This window comes from Musca domestica, unplaced genomic scaffold (assembly GCF_030504385.1).
Source record: "Musca domestica strain aabys unplaced genomic scaffold, Musca_domestica.polishedcontigs.V.1.1 14, whole genome shotgun sequence".
NCBI lineage: Eukaryota > Metazoa > Arthropoda > Insecta > Diptera > Muscidae > Musca > Musca domestica.
The window spans coordinates 16,587,320-16,606,745 of NW_026712192.1; the positions used below are offsets into that span (position 1 = coordinate 16,587,320).

Sequence of the window (19,426 nt, forward strand, 5' to 3'; positions counted from 1 at the left end):
CGCCAAGGAAGTGGACGGAAGAAAACATCAACATCAGCAGAAATGATTCGAAAAATAATAAAGCGACTTGATCGAAACCCGCGTCGCAGTGGCCGAAAAATGTCTCGTGAGCTAAACATATCGGAATATTATATTCGGCAAATATTGAAAAATTAGCTCAGGGTGGTAAAGCCATTGAAAATCCAAAAAGTGCAAGATCTTACAACGCAACGGAAAGAAAATAGACTCAAAAGAGATAAAGAGTTGCTTCGCTTGGTCGAAGGAAGTAAATTGCCGAATTTGGTCTTGTCCGATGAGAAAATATTGGAAAACATTGTAAACAAACAAAATGATTGTGTTTACTTGCCAAAGGGGTCAGCTGAAAATGTGCACATACGGTTGGCCACCAGAACTCAAGTGCCGACCATAGTGATGGTGTGGGCCGCCATAATAGCCGATTGTCGCTCTCCGCTCGTATTAATCGACAGTGGCATCAGAATAAATGCCGAATATTATTGCGAAAATATATTGGAGGGTGTTTTAAAGCTTTGGGCACGCAAACATTTTGGCCGCAGACCTTGGACATTCCAACAGAACTCAGCACCATCGCACTCAGAACGCGCCAACCAAGAATGGTTACAAAATGAGGTTCCTCGCTTGATTTCCAGCGCACAATGACCACCAAAATCTCCGGATACCAATCCCTTGGACTATTGTGTCTGGAGTATTTTTGTGTCGATCACTTGAAGCAAGCGCTTCGCCGGGAATGGGCCAAAATACCGCTGAGCAACATTCGGGGAGCGTGTGATGGTTTCGTTGGCGGTGTGAAGGCCATAATTCGTGCCAAAGGTGACCAATTCGAACAAATCTAAATTAATTCTAAAATTTGATGCTATTTCCGACATTGTTCGCTTTCATTCAATAAAATTAAAAGAAAAAATGTAAAAATGTTGGCGTTTGACTTTGTTGCAGTTTTTTGTTCTCACCTTGTATATATATTTTTTCCGATTTGGTGTTAAAGTCCCTCAAATGCGTAATATGCCCCCCACAACAATATTCGTTGGCACTAGTTATCAGATACAGCTGTGAAAAAGGTGTACCAATTTTTTTTTTATCAAGATTGGTTGAAAATTGGATATCGCTCCCATATATATCTCCAACCGGTTTTGGGTTAATTGTGTACCAAATAGCCAATATCAGTCCAAATGACCTGAATTTTGGCATATCCGACCAAATTCAGTCTAGAAGAAAATCGGTTCAAATATAGCTCTAGTTCCCATATATAGGTTTCATCCGATGTGGAATTCAAGTCCCTTACATTCGTAATATGTATTCGACAGCAATGATATTTGGTGCCACATATCTTATAGAGGTCGGATATATCATTCCAAATATTAATGAGGTCGGCTGAGATTTGGATATAGCTCCCATATATACTCTTATTTTTTTGTTTATTGTGCAAATAATGGCTATTATCAGGCTTAATGTAGTGAATTTTTGTAGCAAAGCCACAATATTTAAGCGATAAGCGATTGTCATAAGCTATTTTACCAAATTTCAGTAGAAATCCTATCAGAGTAATATGCAGGACTCATAAGCATATTTTTTATACAATTTTCTTCTTAAGACCCACCAAAAATTCAGTAGCTTTTTAATAAGCCGCCCTCGCTAACATTTGATGTTTTTGTTCTGGCTGCAATTCCAAGAAATTTTCACCAAATAACATAACCCTTTTGTTAATATTTTTGCTTCAAATTCAAAATTGCTCTCAAGTCTGTCAAAGAGTCTACTTAAAGAAATTGTGTTTCAGGTTTTCATTGCAATACAATTTGGCGCAAGGATAAAATGCCAAAACACAAAAAAACAAACACCTTTACATTTAAATTATCCACGAGGGAGATGGAATTAAACAAAAATTCAGTTGAATATTTTATTACGAGTTTTTGTTTCTTCGCCTCTTTTGATTTTTCTCTTTCTTCATCTATTTTCTGGGTCATTTTAGACCCTTCTTCATAATCATACAAGGCTCTAATGAACAACAACAACAGCAGCAGCAAGAACAATACATATTAACAACAAATGTTAAATTTCATCATCATGGGGGAATGCCGTCCCATACTTTGTTGTGCTGCTGTTCGATTGTCCTACCCCCACCTCTCATCGAATATAACAAAAACTGGCGAAAAAAGAAACTTCATAGCATTCATCTATTAACGTTTGGCTGAACAACTTAAAATGCTTGGCAAAAGAGATTTGTGAAGGATGCTGTTGCTTAATTAGAGAAATAACTTTAAAGTTATTTTACATCGGGAGGAGGAGAAGAATGGAAAAGTTTGTGTTGTTATTATTGTTGTTGTTGTTTGTAGTCCACTTTGCATGGGAGTAAAATGTGGGTATATTCCCTCCCCATTTTACAGTGGTAACAATATGCAAATTATATTTTAGGCAGTGTTAACACTTTTTTGTTAAATTGAAAGTAGCAGAAATTTCTAATGAAAAATTTGTAATAAAACTTTAATTTAATAACAGATTTTTGTTTTATGTTTTTATACCCTACACCACAAGATGGTCATTATACCCTACACCACAAGGTGGTCAGGGTATTATGTCTTTGTGCATTTGTTTGTAACAGACAAAAGGAAACGAGATAGACCCATAGTTCCTTTTGATGATCTGCATATAATCACATACTGAGTCGATTTATGCATGTCCGTCAGTCCGTCCGTCTGTCTGTCCGTTTATCCGTCTGTCTGTACATGTATTTTTGTAAACAAAGTACAGTTCACATTTATTGCCCTATCCAGATGAAATTTTGCACAAATCATTTGTTTGGCCCAAATACGAACCCTATTGAAATTGGAGATAACCGGTCAAAATTTAATTATAGCTCCCATATATATCTTCGTCCGATTTGCCATTTATTGTGCACCAAACATGTATTATCAGCCGGAATAGTATGGAATTTTGCATGTACAAACAAATTAGGCCTGAAAATCGGTTCAGATATAGGTATAGCTCCTATCCGACTTTTTATTTTTGTCCTCCACAGATGTAATATGCACTCTGTAAGAACAATATTTGGGGACATATATCAAATACAGCTCAGAAATACATTTGCTAAATTTTATCGAGATCGGTTCAGATTTGGATATAGCTCCCACATATAACTTCATCCGATTTACATTTGATTGCGCACCAAACGTCTAAAATTTGTCCAATTGGGATCGAATTTGGAACTTATTACCGAATTGAGCTGGCATATCAAATTTGGTGAAGATCGGTTCAGATATTGGTATAGCTCCCATATATACTGTTCATCCGATTTGTTATATTTGTTACCCACAGCCGTAATATACACTCCGTAACAACGATATTCAGGGAAATATATCAAATACTGCTCAGAAATATCTTTGTCAAATTTTATGGAGATCGGTTTAGATTTGGATATAGCTCCCATATATATTTTTATCCGATTTCAAATAAATTGTGCACCAAATGGGCAATACAACTCCGAATTTAAAATATACAAATGCTTCGGCATATTTAGTTCTTTGAACTTTAAATTATAATTATAATCATAGCGTGTATGATTGAATTCTCCCATAAAAACTTTTAATTGTTATGCAATAATAAACTGCTCCAGAATGCGGAATATTGGTGACTTTTTATTTGACAAATAATCGGTAGGTGACTTTGGCACAACCTGAATTTCGTCGCAGATTTCCTGGCCGACCATTGCCTACTGGTGAAACATTGCGACGTTTAGCCGCTCGCCTCGAAGGGACTGGTACAACAAAAGATGCTGCCAGGCGTGGCAAACCCCGAAGTATCCGTTCTGCAGAGAATATTGCTGTTGTAGCCTAGGACGTCATAGAAGCGACGTCGACATCGACCAGACGACGTGCCACGCAAATAGCTATCAGCCAACCGTATTTACAAGATTTGAAGATGTTTCCGTACAAAGTCCAGATGGTGCATCAGCTATTAGCTGCTGGCCGCCAATCGCGTCTAACATACGCTCAAGCCATCCTTAATCAACACCAAGAAGAAGTTAATTATTTATCAAAAATAATCATGAGTGAAGAGGCCCATTTCTGGGTCACAGAAAATCCGCGAGTAACCACGAAGAGCCATTACACCTGCTCAAAGTCACTGTATGGTGTACTGTTTTCGCTGGAGAAGTCATAGCAATGATCAACGACTTCTTTTTGACGCAACTTGATGAGTTGGGATTGGATTGGATTGGGGCATTTTGAAGTCGCGGGTTTATGTCAACAAAGGCTTTTCACAAGAGTTCCCTATTAAAACCCGAGCAACGGCATTCCGAGGGTCTCTGACCTGAGTTCCCGACAATAACCCGAACGGCTAAATCACCAATAACCAGAGCGTTATCATAGTGGTCATCGACGACCATTCACAATCGGAACCTCATAATAGCAATCGTCCGACACCCGAGGTCCTTTCTGCAGAGTTTCAGATTATCTTTAAATTGTCAACAATTCGAACATAGTAGTCCTCGATTAGGGTCACACTTAGTCCAAAGGTGTCAGATGAGGCTGCGGATTTTGGAAACTCATATCAGAACGGTACGAAAATTTCTAAAAGACACTAAGGCCTATGTATTTAACATATCAGTAGAGATAAATAAATTTGAAAATGAGGGTCACTGATGGAGTTTATGATAGATGTGTGATAGGGTTTTATAGATTCGCACTATAATTTGCGAAAAGTACGAAAATGTACTACATTCAGTACCATTTCGTATTTTCGAATGGAAACCATGGTTGAGGAGTAGGGTCGATGTAAGGAAGTAGTTTTGGAAGTGTATACTCATGTATACGAAATGTACTAAACGGCACTAAATTTGGTACAATTTGAATTTGAATCAACGGATGCTGCTGGATTCCTGAAATTTGAAATTGACATCACTGGCGAAGTATAGGCTTGGGATATGGAGGTAATTTTCGAAAGGTACTTAATTTGGTATCATTTCGATTTCGTTGAATTTGGAAATAAGATTACTATTGCATTGTAGGATTGATGATGGTAGGTAGTTTCGGAAATTCGTAGTAAATTATATTAAATTTAGTAAAATTTAATTTTGAGAGAGCTGGTAGAGGTGGAATCTTGAAATTTGGAAACAAGATTTCTATAAAATTGTATGATGTTTTGGAAGTTTGGAATGTAGGATTGGGATATGTAGAAACTTTGAAAAATTCATACTTATGTGTACTCAATTTGGTACAATTTGTATGTATTTGTGTGAACTGATAAATCTGGAATCTTGACATTTGAAACAGATTACTATGGCAGTGTAGGATTGGGATATGTAGGAACTTTTGAAAATTCGTACTTATGTGTACTAGATAGTACTATATTTGGTACAAATTGTTATTGTTTGAACAACTCATGCTTGAAATCTGAAATTTGGTATTAGTGTCGCCGTTCGTGTGTAGCCTGGTCATATGAATATTACTGAATGGTACTATATTTGATATTAGGTGCAGTGATAGAGATAAAATTACGAAATTTGATTTTTAGATTACTAATGATATCTGTCTTTGAGATTTGGTGATGGTTTGGAAATACGTCCTATATTTATTCTAAAGAGTACTAAATGATACCAGCTTTGTGATAGGGTGAAGGGATCGGGCTGGAATCTTCAAATTTATTATTGTGGATTCTATTGGTATCTGGGATTGTGAGTTGGAGGTGGCCAATTTCAATTAAGGAAAGTAGTTGATATGTTTTGGACAGAAAAAATGGATATGGGTCCATTGTGCAATGGTTTTATCAATATCCTACTCCGTAAACTTCAAAATTAACGATCTTGCGGACTTTTTGGTGTAAAAGGTAAATATTTATTTGGGTCACATGTGGAATCATTTGTACGAATTATGGGTCATGCCGATCCACTTTTTGTTGGAGTACTATCTTGAAATTAGGGGATCCCTTTATGTTAGGGTTATACCAAAATTTGGGCCTACACTGACAATTTTTTGCAATTATGGTATCATCTTCCTGAGAAGTCAATATATCAATATTTGCCGACATATGTATGAAAATGTTAAAAAGCATCTACACCTCAGCCACGGTTAGTTTATTTAAATATATATTGACTTGCGTTATGATTATTAAAATTGTTGACCCTTTATGGGAGGGGTTCCAAAGGAGTGGGCCAAAGTTGTCAATTTCGTATCAGACGTTATTCTGATATAAATGTGTCAGGTTTGTGCTACTTAATTTATCTTAACAAGAGAAAAAAAAAATAATTGGTCAAAATTTAAACCTTTTGCAGGGGCGGTACTAAAAGAAGTGGACCGAAATGTTCCATGTTTACATCAGATTTTGTGTTAGTAGAAATATTGGAATGTGCCAAGTTTGAAATAATCGGATGCCCATCTCGCATTTTATGAGCTTCATAGTTATTCAAAAATTTAACCCCATTGTGGGTTAGGTACCAGAAGGAGTAAACTGCTATATTCCATCTTCACACCTGATTTTATGTTTATAGTAATATTGGAATGTGTGAAATTTTAGGAGAATCGGATGGTTAAAAGAGAAAAATTTAAATAATTCAAAATTTTGACCCTTTGTGGGGAAGGTACATAATGGAGTGAACCGATTTGTCCATTTTCGCATCTGATCTAGCACTTACAAAAGTATTGGGATTTGCAAAATTTGAACAAAGTAGGATGATCCATTTTTGTTATATACGGAAAATTATTTTCTATAAATATATTGACCTTTTGTGGTCAAGTTTAAGAATAATATTTACGATGTTCGAGAGTTATAGTGCGCACCAGCCCGATAGACAGACGGACGGACGCACAGACATCTCTAGATCGACTCCAAATGTCCTAAAACGGTTTTTGTCCAATGGGACATAGGCTCTAAAACCATTATTTCGATAAGGCACGTTTTGGCGGTATCAAATGATAAATACCCTCTGTAGTCATATGGCTGAAGGTATACACAGTGAATAATATAGCTAAAATCATCATCGATCTAACGATACCTCCCTATATAGGGTATATAGGGAGGTATCGTTAGATCGGAGCTATACGAAGACCTAGACCTGAAAAGACAATTATCTGTCATAGGCTGTAGCATCTATTACGATCTTCAACCACGGCATGTCAAACAATTTCGGTGGGTATTGTACCTAACACGTCAAAATGCCGAATTTAGGGAGGTACTGATATATGGGGCCTAATTGGGAGGTACCGTTATATGGGGGCTAAATGAAGACGTGGACCTGCACAGACAATTTTCTGTCTTAGGCTGTAGTATCCCTTTCGAACTTCAAATTCCAAATTTGAAACGATTCCGGTTAATAATGTCGCTAAAATCATCAAATTCTATCTCTATTCGTTCGAAAGATAGCGCGATTACAACAGACAGACAGACAAACGGACATCGCTAAATCGACTTATAATTTTACGCTGATCAAGAACATATATATTTTGTTGGGCCTGATATGAATATTTCGAGGAGTTAGAAACGGAATGACAAAATTAATATACCCTCCATAGTATGGTGGAGGGTATAAATAAGAGTTTAGCTCTATTCATCCACCCAAAGTCACCAAAGTTAGTACATTTCTTAGACCACTTTCATATGTCAAGTCTGCACATGTACAGCAGCCCTAGTGCAAAAATTCAAATTGTAAGCACTATTTGTTCTCCCAATACTATATTGTACCAAATTTAGTAATATTTAGTATTTTTTTAATATTTAATCATAATCCGCTCACCCTAAACCACACTCTTGCAAATTTAGTACCATTTAGTGCAGTTCTGACACTTAGTAAATATTTCCGAAATTATTCCCAAGTTTTTAGCTCCATCTGTGCACATAATATCAAATGGTACCATTTTAGCTGTTTAGTTCCATCTGAGTACTTTTCGGAACCTTAAAATTCGAATTTCCAAAAACCCTTTGGTGCATCTATCCTGAACCCCATCAGTGGCGTTTATTCCAAATTTCGGATTTCTAGTTTATTGCGTTTGTCCAATAAAAAGTATTAAATTTTTCGCACTTTTTAGCATTTTTTGATTTGATTTTGATTTTTTGATTTATGAATATCCAAAAACCCAGCAGAAACGCCTACGCACTAAGACTGGCCCTCTTTCAAGTGTTCAAAATTCTATTTTCAGCCGTTTCATCTGAGCGTTGATTCTCCCTCAGTCATTATTTCCCAACTCTTGTACATACAAAATTATCTGCCAGCAAAGCTTCCTTCCTAGGAAACTTTAAACAGAATTTAAATATATTTTAAATATTTACATAACCATCCGGCCAAGAAGTCAAACCAAACCAAGCTATGAAAAAAGAAAACAGTGTTATGTATTTTAGAATGGAACGACATTTTGGACGAACAAGTGTAGGATTGTTGGGTTGGTGCTGTTATCATTACCATTCTCCCGGCTCTCTGATGGCCTTTGAAGTTAACAAGAATTCTTTTATAATTGTTATGGGTGGGTTTTTTGGCTAATAAATGATTGCCATGATGGTGTTTTGCCATTGTGGCCATTGTGATGTGCCACGATCCAAAGTCGGAGGCAAGACATTGCCATGCGATAGCATTAATACTCCAGCCATGCTGCCATTGTGTGGTTATTGTAGCCAGGGTCCTGGTCAAAAGTTTTCCCACCAGAAAGGATTACACAATTTTTGATTGTTTTCCTTCATTTGTCGTTTTTTTCTTGTTTTGTTCGTTGGTATTTCGATTCTTTGTTTTAACAGCGAAGAGCATTATTGTGAAATGCCAACAGCTAAAAGGGTTTTGCACTCGCGTGCCACATTACAATATCTCATAATAGTCGTTAAAACAAAACAAAAAAATAGAAGAGAAGAGAAGGGAGAGCAGAGGAAAGGACGACGACGAATGAAATTGTAAGTTAGTGGCATTAAAAAGTTGTTTCATTTTGCATTGTTGCAAAGAACAAGTCATTAATGTTTCGTTTCATTGTCTTCGAGTTGTTTTATTTGCATTTGCTTTTTTTGTTGTTTTTCTTTTCTTTTCATTTCTCCGTTTTGTTTAAATAGTTTCGTTATTTTTGCTTCCCCAAAGCTTGACCATAAAATGTTGTGCTGAACATGGCTTTCGGGTGGCATCCTAATGGGGATACACTTAACCTCTTGTTGTATTTTGTGTGGGATAATATTTAATGGAGGGGATGTGAGTGACTTTTTGCAGGAACTAATTAATCACAAATGAATACTATTATTTGCTTTGGTGTATTGGAAATGTTGTCAAGGAATTGGAAATTAGTGATGTTGTCAGTTGGAAACATTTCTTTTTCGCGTTCTTCAATATGGGTTTATTTCGGGTAATGGAAAAATGATTATGTGCTATCATCGATTTACTGAACATCTTCAGATATAATTCAAAAAATTCTATTTGCAATACGTTGCAATTTCAGGTGTAATTCAAAAACTTCGTTTATAATTCAAAACATTTCAATTGAAATTTGGAAATTTCGGTTCTCTTATTTAACAAAATCAAAATAAATACGGACTATACCAAAACGTGCAATTATTTTATTCACTTTTTGGTAAAGGAAAGATTTTACAAGCTAAGAGCTTAAATTAACAAGTAAGCAAAGGCTATAGTCGTGCAAGGCCGACCATATGATACCCTAGAACACTACAATATTTTAGAAGCCTCTTTATGTCCAAATCCATTTAAGATTTCGCTTTTAAAATTATGTCACGGAGCACGGACGAGATATTACCCTTAGCATTTTGAACATGGACATTTGCCCAATATTTACGCACTCCGTCGTGCTGTTAATTGTTGTGGTCCATTTTACAGCTAAATATAATCCAATTGTCATCCAAAATGCTACAATTCTTCCCTGTCCTTAACTCTCTTCTTAAACGTGTCGATTAGCTTAAATTGTGTTATCAGGATTTTTTTTCCTGTTTTTGGTCCATTTCAATCCCTAAATATGTTGAGGACATCTTTGAAAACAATGGGCCTAGTCCCTCTGAGCCTAACCCACCCTTGTGAAAAATTTCGTGAGGATCGGACGATAATTGCAGACTGTATATAATAACTCCAACCTGTGTTGTAAGGTGAAAAAATATTACAAAATATACACTTCAATATTAAGTCAAATTGAAACCAGTAAGGAAAGCTCAAAAGTCGGGCGGGGCTGACTATATGATACCCTACGCCACTATGCATATTTAGTATAACTCTCGTATACAGGGCATTTCAGAGCTTTATGAGATATTTGGTACAAAATCAAAATCTATCTAATTCTATCGTGCATTTTACGAACTATAGCAATCTCTGAACCGGATTTCTCCAAATTTTACGTATTAGCTTCTAGACTGAATTCGGTCTTATGTACGAAAATTCATGCCATTTGGGCTGATAAAGGCCATTTGATGCACAATTAACACGAAATCGGATGAAAACATATATGGGAGCTATAGCTATGTATATCTGAACCGATTTTTACAAAAATTGGTGTACTTGCTTCTAAGTTGGTTTCGGTCGGATTTGCCAAAATTGATGCTATTACGGCCATTTGGTGGTCAATCACCCGAAATCGGATGAAGATATATATGGGAGCTATATCCAAATCTGAACCGATTTCGGTTTAAAACAGCTATTCCTGTGCTCCATCTAGTACCTGGTACCAAATATCACGGTTGTGGAGTGAATATTACGAATGTAAGGGACTAAAACACTAAATCGGATAAAACATATATATGGGAGCTATATCCAAATCTGAACCGATTTTCTCCAAATTTGTTGTATTTGCTTTAAGGCTAATCTCGGTCACATGTGCCAAAATTCGGGCCATTTGGGCTGATATTGGCCATTTGGTGGCCAATTAACCCGAAATCGGATGAAGATATATATGGAAGCTATATCCAAATCTGAACCGATTTCGATAAAATTTAAAACAGCTATTTCTGTGCTCCATCTAATACCTGGTACCAAATATCACGGTTGTGGAGTGCATAGTAGGAATGTGAGGGACTTAAAGATCAAATCTGATGAAAGATATATATGGGAGCTATAGCTATATCTGAACCGATTTTCTCCAAATTTGATATAATTGCTTCTAGGCCGAACTGGGTTGGGTGTGCCAAAATTCAGGTAATTTGGACTGATAGTGGACATTTGGTGCACATTTAACCCGAAATCGGACGAAGATATATATGGGAGCTATATCTAAATTTGATCCGATTCTCACCAATTTCAATAGGGTTCGTCCTTGGGCCAAAACAGTATTGTTTGGAAAATTTCATCTTAATCGGATAATAAATGCGACCTGCATTTTGTTCACAAGAATACATGGACAGACGGACGGACGGACAGACGGTCTGACATGCATAAATCGACTCAGAAAGTGATTCTATGAAAAAGTAACTAAGGGTCTATCTCGTTTCCTTCTCCATGTTACAAACAAATGCACAAAGACATAATACCCTTACCACTATGTGGTGTAGGGTATAAAACTAAAAAAGTCACAAATACTACAAAATCTATATTAATATCATTATTAGCATTTTTAATACGCTTTTTTAGGTTTTATTCTTTAAAGCCAAGACGTCGTTCTGAATTGACAATATTTGTCAAAATCTGCCTAGCCATTCTTGAGATATAAACATTCTAGCTAACATCCTCTTCCTTTGTATATACACATTGTATATATTTCGCTATATATATCCAATATATTTAATATCGGCATCTACGTACCCGTCAGAATTGACCTATTCGCCTCTTTATGATTTCGCCGGGATTAAAAATATTCGCGGTTTAGTGGAAAGTTAGACTTTTTTAACACAAATGTTATGGTCTATTTCACCCACTAAATATTACCCGATGACCATCAAAATTAGTAGACTTCTGTCCAGCCCTAAGCTGTAGCCCCATGCTAACTTCTGCGTCGATTGGTCCATAATTACGACCTGTAGAGCAACTGTTAATTCAGGACATTTTTTAAGTTTTTGGTCCATTTCAACTCCTAAATATTAAGCGATCATCTCCAAAAGCAATAGGCTTCTATTCTGGCACTAGCCCCACCTACATTCTAAATTTCATGCGACCTGTAGAGTGATTACAAATTAACATGGACAGACGGAGAGACGGACAGACGGACATACATAGCTAGATCGACTCAGATCGGCGAGATGGGATGATCCATATATACTTTCCTATGTGGGAAACCAATATTTCGAGGTGTTACATAATTTATGGCCCAATCAAACTTATAATACCCCCAACACATATTGTTGTGGGGTATAAAAATTAGGCCAAACTATTTGGAAAATATGACTACAACGTAAACGTTTTTCAAAAATTGTGAATTGGCTATATAAAGAAACTAGACCGCAAAAATGGACTACCATGCCCTATATTTTTCAAACCATGATTTTGATGTAATCCAAAAGCTCTAAAGCATATTTCAAAGCTATATGGTCTATTTGGGTTTGGTCCAGACACTGTACCCTGTTAAAGCTTCTAGCAAATTTCCACAACCCAGATTGGCTGTTGTCGCGAATTCAGAAATAGTGCTAAAGATGTTAAAAAAACGTTATCCGTTAGCCAAAATTTATGATGTATTTTTAAGTTTCATTATAAAATGTTTGACAATTTCCCGAAATTTATATACTACTAGCAAGTACCCGCTACTTCGTCTGCGATAAGTCCACCTTAAAATGTTAGAATCCTTCATCCTATTCAATATACCCTCAGCCATATGGCTATATTGTTTACAAGCGTACAAAAGCAGTAGCAGAAAAATGGCTTTGAGCTGAACATATCGCAATATTCTATTCGGCAAATGTTGAAAAATGAGCTCGCCGCAAGGGAAAGCTAATAGACTCAAAAGAGTTAAAGAGTTGCTTCGCTTGCCCGAAAGTGGTGAACTGTCGAATTTCGTTGTCCAGCAGTTTGTAAACAAACACATATACCCTCGGTTGGCCACCAGAACTCAAGCGCCGGTCATGGTGATGGTGTGGGCCGCCATACAGCCGATGGTCGGTCTCCGCTCGTATTAATCGACCGTGGCATCAGAATAAATGCCGAATATTATCGCGAAAATATTCTGGAGTGTGTACTAAAGCCTAGGGGACGCAAACATTTTGGCATTCCAACAGGACTCAGCACCATCCGCACTGCGCGCGCCACCCAAGAATGGTTACAAAATGCCACCAAAATCTCCGGATACCAATCCGTTGGACTATTGTGTCTGGAGTATTTTGTAAAGCAATGTTGGCACTAAAAATACCAAAGTGTCGATCACCTCAAGCAAGCGCTTCGCCGGGAATGGGCCAAAATATTGCAGAGCAACATTCGGGCAGCGTGTGACGGTTTCATTGGCCGTTTGAAGGCCATAATTCGCCAAAGGTGATCAATTTGAACAGATCTAAGTTTATTCAAAAATTTTATGCTATTTCCGAAATTGTTTGTTTTCATTCAATAAATTTAAAAAAAATGTAGAAATTATGGCGTTTGACTTTGTTGCAGTTTTTTTCTCACCCTGTACACAAAACTTGGTTTAAATAATTATTGAACATCTCAATATTTGTATCGGCATTAGTATTATCTATTTTAACACACCCATTTCTTTTTCTACGTTCTCTACAAAAGTCCAACATTTTTAAAATATATGTGGGACTATTTAAAATAAGGGGAGGAAGTAGTCGATTTAGTCCAGGCACGTCACAATAATTATATAAGACTTCTTCGGGACCATTCCTATAAGGGTATTATCAAACATAAGCTAAGAGTATGTAGATGTCGACAAAACCGACATATACTTTTTGATTAGTTTTTTTTTTTGTTTTTGAAACTCAAACGTTTGGTTGAAAAATGTTGTCCTACTGAAGATTTATCCATGCTCTATGAAAGCTATAACCAAATCTATGCATTTTGAAGAATTTATCCACTTTTGAATTCCATGGTTTTTGGAATTTATTATTATTATTTTAATTTTGTAGCGGATAGAAAACAATCCTCCAAGGTACTTTAAATCCTTGAATAAAATTCTGCATAGATTTGTGCACCTCTTGGTGTATGTTATATGAAATAGAATAAGTAAAAAACACCTAAGTTCGGCCGAGTTGAACTTTTAATTCCCTCTACTATTTGGAAAGAACTTGAAAAACTTAAAAAAATCGTCGAAAAATGGGATTTATGGGGCTATAAGAAGACGAGGACCTGAATAGGCAATTTTTTTGAAATAGCCTGTAGTACCCATTAGAACCTTCAAAAAGGAAATTTAAAACAATTCCGGTGAATAATGTCGCTAAAAACATTAAAATACCGAAAAAGGGAGATACTGTTATATGAAGGGTATGCGTACGGACCTGCATAGACAATTTTCTGTCATAGGTTGAAGTACCCATTAGGACCTTCAAATAGGAAATTTAAAACAATTCCGGTGAATAATGTCACTATAATCATCAAAATACCCAATATCCGAAGGTACCGTTATATGGGGGGTTACACTAAAAAGTGGACCGACAAACCGGCAAAATACACATGTGCGCAAAAATTGAGCCTTCTATTTCAATTCGTTCAAAAGATAGCGTGACTACAACAGACACACAGCCAGGCGGACATCGATATAGAATTTTACGGTGATCCAGATATGTATACTTTGTTAGGTCTGTCATAAGTATTTCGAGGAGTTACAAACGGAATATGAAAGTAAATATACCCTCCATAGTGGAGGGTATAAAAAATCAGAAACCACAAATTTAAACTCCAAAATGTAAGTATTTTTCAGGTGTCAGACACAATTATCAAAGGAAAAAATCCTTGTTTTTTGTTTTCCATGTTTATGTCCTCTTTTATAATTTACGGGATTATAAGCAATCTGCCACTAGCTATTGAGGTTTCCTGTCGAAAATATTTTGAAAATTTTTGCTTGCTTTGTTTGTTGACCAATTTCCAAAGAAATTGTTATTTTTCCTGAAAATTGATATTCTTTTTTAACCATATAACCATTCAGAATATTCTGTCGTTTCAACAAAAAAAATTGCATGGCATATTTAGAAATCCCATTCTTATGCGAAAAATTAATAAATAAAAAGGAAATATACGATTTCTTCCCCAGCACAAATAACTACAAATATCAATGACAATTTCGTATGGCTCAGATTACGTTTTCCAATCAGGACATATTTTATGAGCAGACTCCAATAGTGTAAACATTTGCTAACAATGATTTCTGTTTTCGCACTTCCACATGATTTCTTTTAGCTTCATTTCACTTCCATTCGATTCGTATCGCATGGCATCGTCTCGTTTCATTTCAATTCTATGAGGATTTGTTAGATTGAAAAATGACTTACCGTTAAAAATTCCATTACTTGATTGGCATTACATTCGTTTTTAAAAACTGCAAACATATGGAGATTATGATCAACAGCATCATCGTCTTATGGATTGTTCGAATGCTGCTGCTACTGCTGCTACTGGTGGGTGGCCATCGAGGATACCATAAATCCCAAAAAAAGTCGTACGATTCGAATCCGGGGGAATGAAGAACGAGGCGACAAAGGACACATAGAAAGAGAGAGAGAGAGAGAAGGAAACAGATATTATGAAAGTCAACATCAACAGGAAAATAAATCGAATGGTAAACAGGAAAACAATGACGACACTGACAATAATGGATGGAAAATAAATCGAAAGGGACGTTATAATGGATGTTTCATAAATATCATTGTCCTCCAGTAGCCGAGGTATCGTAAGACGACGCTCAAAAGATTTTATGTGCCATACAACATACACAACATGATGAAGAATGGTGATGTGGTTGTTGTTGTTGCTGTTATTGTTATTGCCGTGTATGCGTTAAATTCCCATAATTTATTGTATATTAAAAATGTTTTTTTTATTTATTTATTCGGGTATGTGTTTGTACAGCCGTTCCGTATTTGTATTTGGAACTCAAGCAGAAACACGAACACAAGTGTACCATGAAATATGACCTTGATCTTTCATTACCATTAGGAGATTACCAATTTGGGCTTAACATGTCCTTACAGTGATATGTTATGGCGAACAGTGATGTTAACAGATACGATTAGAATGACGTATGATAACAGTTTGTGGAACATGAAGAACTAGAAAAAGCTTCGAAGATGTATAAGTCGAATAATCCATTAACAGGTTATAACCAGTAAAGAAAGTCTTAAAGTCGGGCGGGCCGACTTTATGATACCCTACTCCACTTTGCATATTTAGTAGAGCTTCACAATTAAAAGTTTTTATGGGAGAATTCAATCATACACGCTATGATTATAATTATAATTTACAGTTCAAAGGACTAAATTTGCCGAAGAATTTGTATTTTTAAATTCGGACTTGTATTGCCCATTTGGTGCATAATTAATTTGAAATCGGATAAAGATATATTTGGGAGCTACATCCAAATCGGAACCGATCTCGATAAAATTTGGCAAAAATATTTCTGAGCTGTATTTGATATATTTCCCTGAATATCGTTGTTACGGAGTGCATATTACGGCTGTGGGTAAGAAATATAACAAATCAGATGAACAATATATATGGGAGCTATAGCTATATCTGAAGCGATTTTCACCAAATTTGGCATACTACCTTCTAGACTCAATTCGGTCGTAAGTGCCAAATTTCATCCCATTTGGGCAAATATTAGACGTTTGGTGGACAATAAAAGGTAAATCGGACGAAATTGTATATGGGAGCTATATCCAAATTTGAACCGATCTCGATAAAATTTAGAAGAGGTATTTATGAGCTGCATTTGATACATTTCCTCAAATATTGTGGTTACAGAGTGCATATTACGGCTGTGGAGGACAAAAATAACAAATCGTATGTACAATATATATGGGAGCTATAGCTATATCTGAACCGATTTCGATCAAATTTGGCATACTTATTTTCAGGCCTAATTTGATAGTATGTGCAAACTTCCATACTATTTAGGCTGATATTACACGTTTGGTGCAGAGTTACCGTTATTTTGGAGACTATGCGAAGACGTGGACCTGCACAGAAAATTTTCTGTCACAGGCTGTAGTACCCGTTACGAACTGCAAATGCGAAATTTGAAACAATTGCGATAAATAATTTCGCTAAAATCATTAAAATACCGAATAAAGGGAGACCCCGTTATGTAGGGACTATACGAGGAACTAGACCTGTATATACAACTTACTGAAACAGGCTGTAGTACCCATTAGGAACTTTAAATAGAAATTTGAAACAATTCCGGTGAATAATGTCGCTCAAATCAGCAAAATACCGAATATAGGGAGGTACTGTTATATTGGGACTACACGAAGACCTAGACCTGCATAGGTAATTTTCTGTCACAGGCTGCAGTACCCGTTACGAACTGCAAATTCGAAACAATTCCGGTGAATAATGTCGCTGAAATCATCAAACTCTCGAATATAGGGAGGTACCGTCATATGGGGCCTATGCGAAGACCTGGAACTGCATAGGCAATTTTCTGTCACAGGCTGTATCCGTTACCAACTGCAAATACAAAATTTGAAACAATTCCAGTGAACAATGTCGTTACAGCATCAAAATACCGAATACCGGGAGCCACTGCTATATGGGGACTATGTAGACCTACATAGCTAATACCAAAAGTCCTGCAGACCAAAAAAGGACATTTGAGTAAAATTTTATTAAGCTACTTCAATTCGTTCGGAAGCTAGGGTGATTTTCACAGACGGACGGACATTGCTAAATCGACATAGAATTTTATGCTGATCAAGAATATTTATGCTTTGAGGGGTCTAAAATGCATATTTCGAGGTGTTACAAACGGAATGACAAACTTAATTTACCCTCCATACTATGGTTGAGGGTATAAAAAGTTGGTTTTAATGCAACTTTTTGTTAATGAACTTCGGCCTAACTTGACATATACAAATGATCGTGTTTACTTGTCAAAGAGGTCAGCGAAAATATGCACCTTCGGTTGGCCACCAGAACTCAAGCGCCGGCCATGGAGATGGTGTGGGCTGCCATAACAGCCGAAGGTCGCTCTCCGCTCGTATTTATCGACCGTGGCATCAGAATACATAAATGCCGATTATTATCGCGAAAATATTCTGGAGGGTGTATTAAAGCGTTGGGCACGCAAACATTTTAGCCGCAGACCTTGGACATTCCAACAGGACTCAGCACCATTGCACTCAGCACGCGTCAAGAATGGTTACAAAATGAGGTTCCTCGCTTCATTTCGAGTGCACAATGGCCACCAAAATTTCCGGATACCAATCCGTTGGACTATTGTGTCTGGAGTATTTTGGAAAGCAAGGTTGGCACTAAGAAATACAAAGGTGTCGATCACCTCAAGCAAGCGCTTCGCCAGGAATGGGCCAAAATACCGCAGAGCAACATTCGGGCAGCGTGTGAAGGTTTCATTGGCCATAAGGCCATAGGACATAATTCGTGTCAAAGGTGACCAATTCGAACAAATCTAAACTTATTCTAAAATTTGATGCTATAAAATTATGGCGTTTGACTTTGTTGCAGTTTTTTTATCTCACCCTGTAGGTATTGAAAATTGTAAACCTCAGAAGAGTTGGGCCGATATCTCTCTTCTTCACACCAGATTTTGTGTTAATAAAAATATTGGGATGTGTGAAACCGGATGAATACTTTGCATTGTTGAAAATTTTTGCCCTTTGTGGGAGAGGTACATAATAGAGTGTACCGATATTGTCCAATTTCGCTCCTACCATAGCACTGATTCCTAAGTTTGCATGAACTTGGATGATCCATTCTTGTTCTATTGGGAAAATTATTTTCTGTAAAAAATGTGTTCTTTTGTGGCCGAGAATCTTGATGTTGTCGGCCGATATTGCCCATCTCTGAAATCGATCTAAGTTTGCAATAATAGTACGACGTATTAAGTTTAGATCAAATCGGATACTACCTTTGAGAGTTATCGTGCATACCAGCCAGCCAGACAGACACACGGAAGGACATTGCTAGATCGACTCCAAATGTCCTGGAGCGGATTTGGTGCCATGAGACCTAGGGTCTTAAGACTTTATTTCGATGAGACACGCTTTTATCGTATCAAATGATATATACCCTCTGTAGCCATATGGCTGAGTATAATAATTAAATGTATATACAGGTGCATATTCAATATGGAAATGCAACTTCAAGAACCGCTACATCCTCTATTTATTAAAAGAAATCCATGTATTTTAAAAGAACTGTCAATGAATTTGACCGCCCCTCAGATAATATTGAGGTTTGATTTTTAGACAATGTCTCCTTCCTATGACAAGAATGTTTCTACGAGTTATGAAGCATTTAAGACATCTAAATGCTGAGTTATTGATGCCGAAATGTCAATGAAATTAAATAAACATATTGGAGATAATCGGTCAAAATTTAGGTATAGCTCCCATATATACTTTCGTCAAATTTGTCTTATATTGTACA

General features: G+C 36.6%; 1 protein-coding gene across 1 annotated transcript in view; it reads right to left on the reverse strand.

Annotated features, from left to right (window-relative positions):
• LOC131801131 (obscurin-like) overlaps positions 1 to 15,377 on the reverse strand; it is a 212,667-nt gene extending 197,290 nt beyond the window's left edge. Inside the window, exon 1 of the mRNA XM_059119242.1 lies at positions 15,310 to 15,377. The gene's annotated coding sequence lies outside the window, so the exon portion shown is untranslated. The remainder of the gene's footprint in view (positions 1 to 15,309) is intronic.
• Positions 15,378 to 19,426: the final 4,049 nt, after the last annotated feature.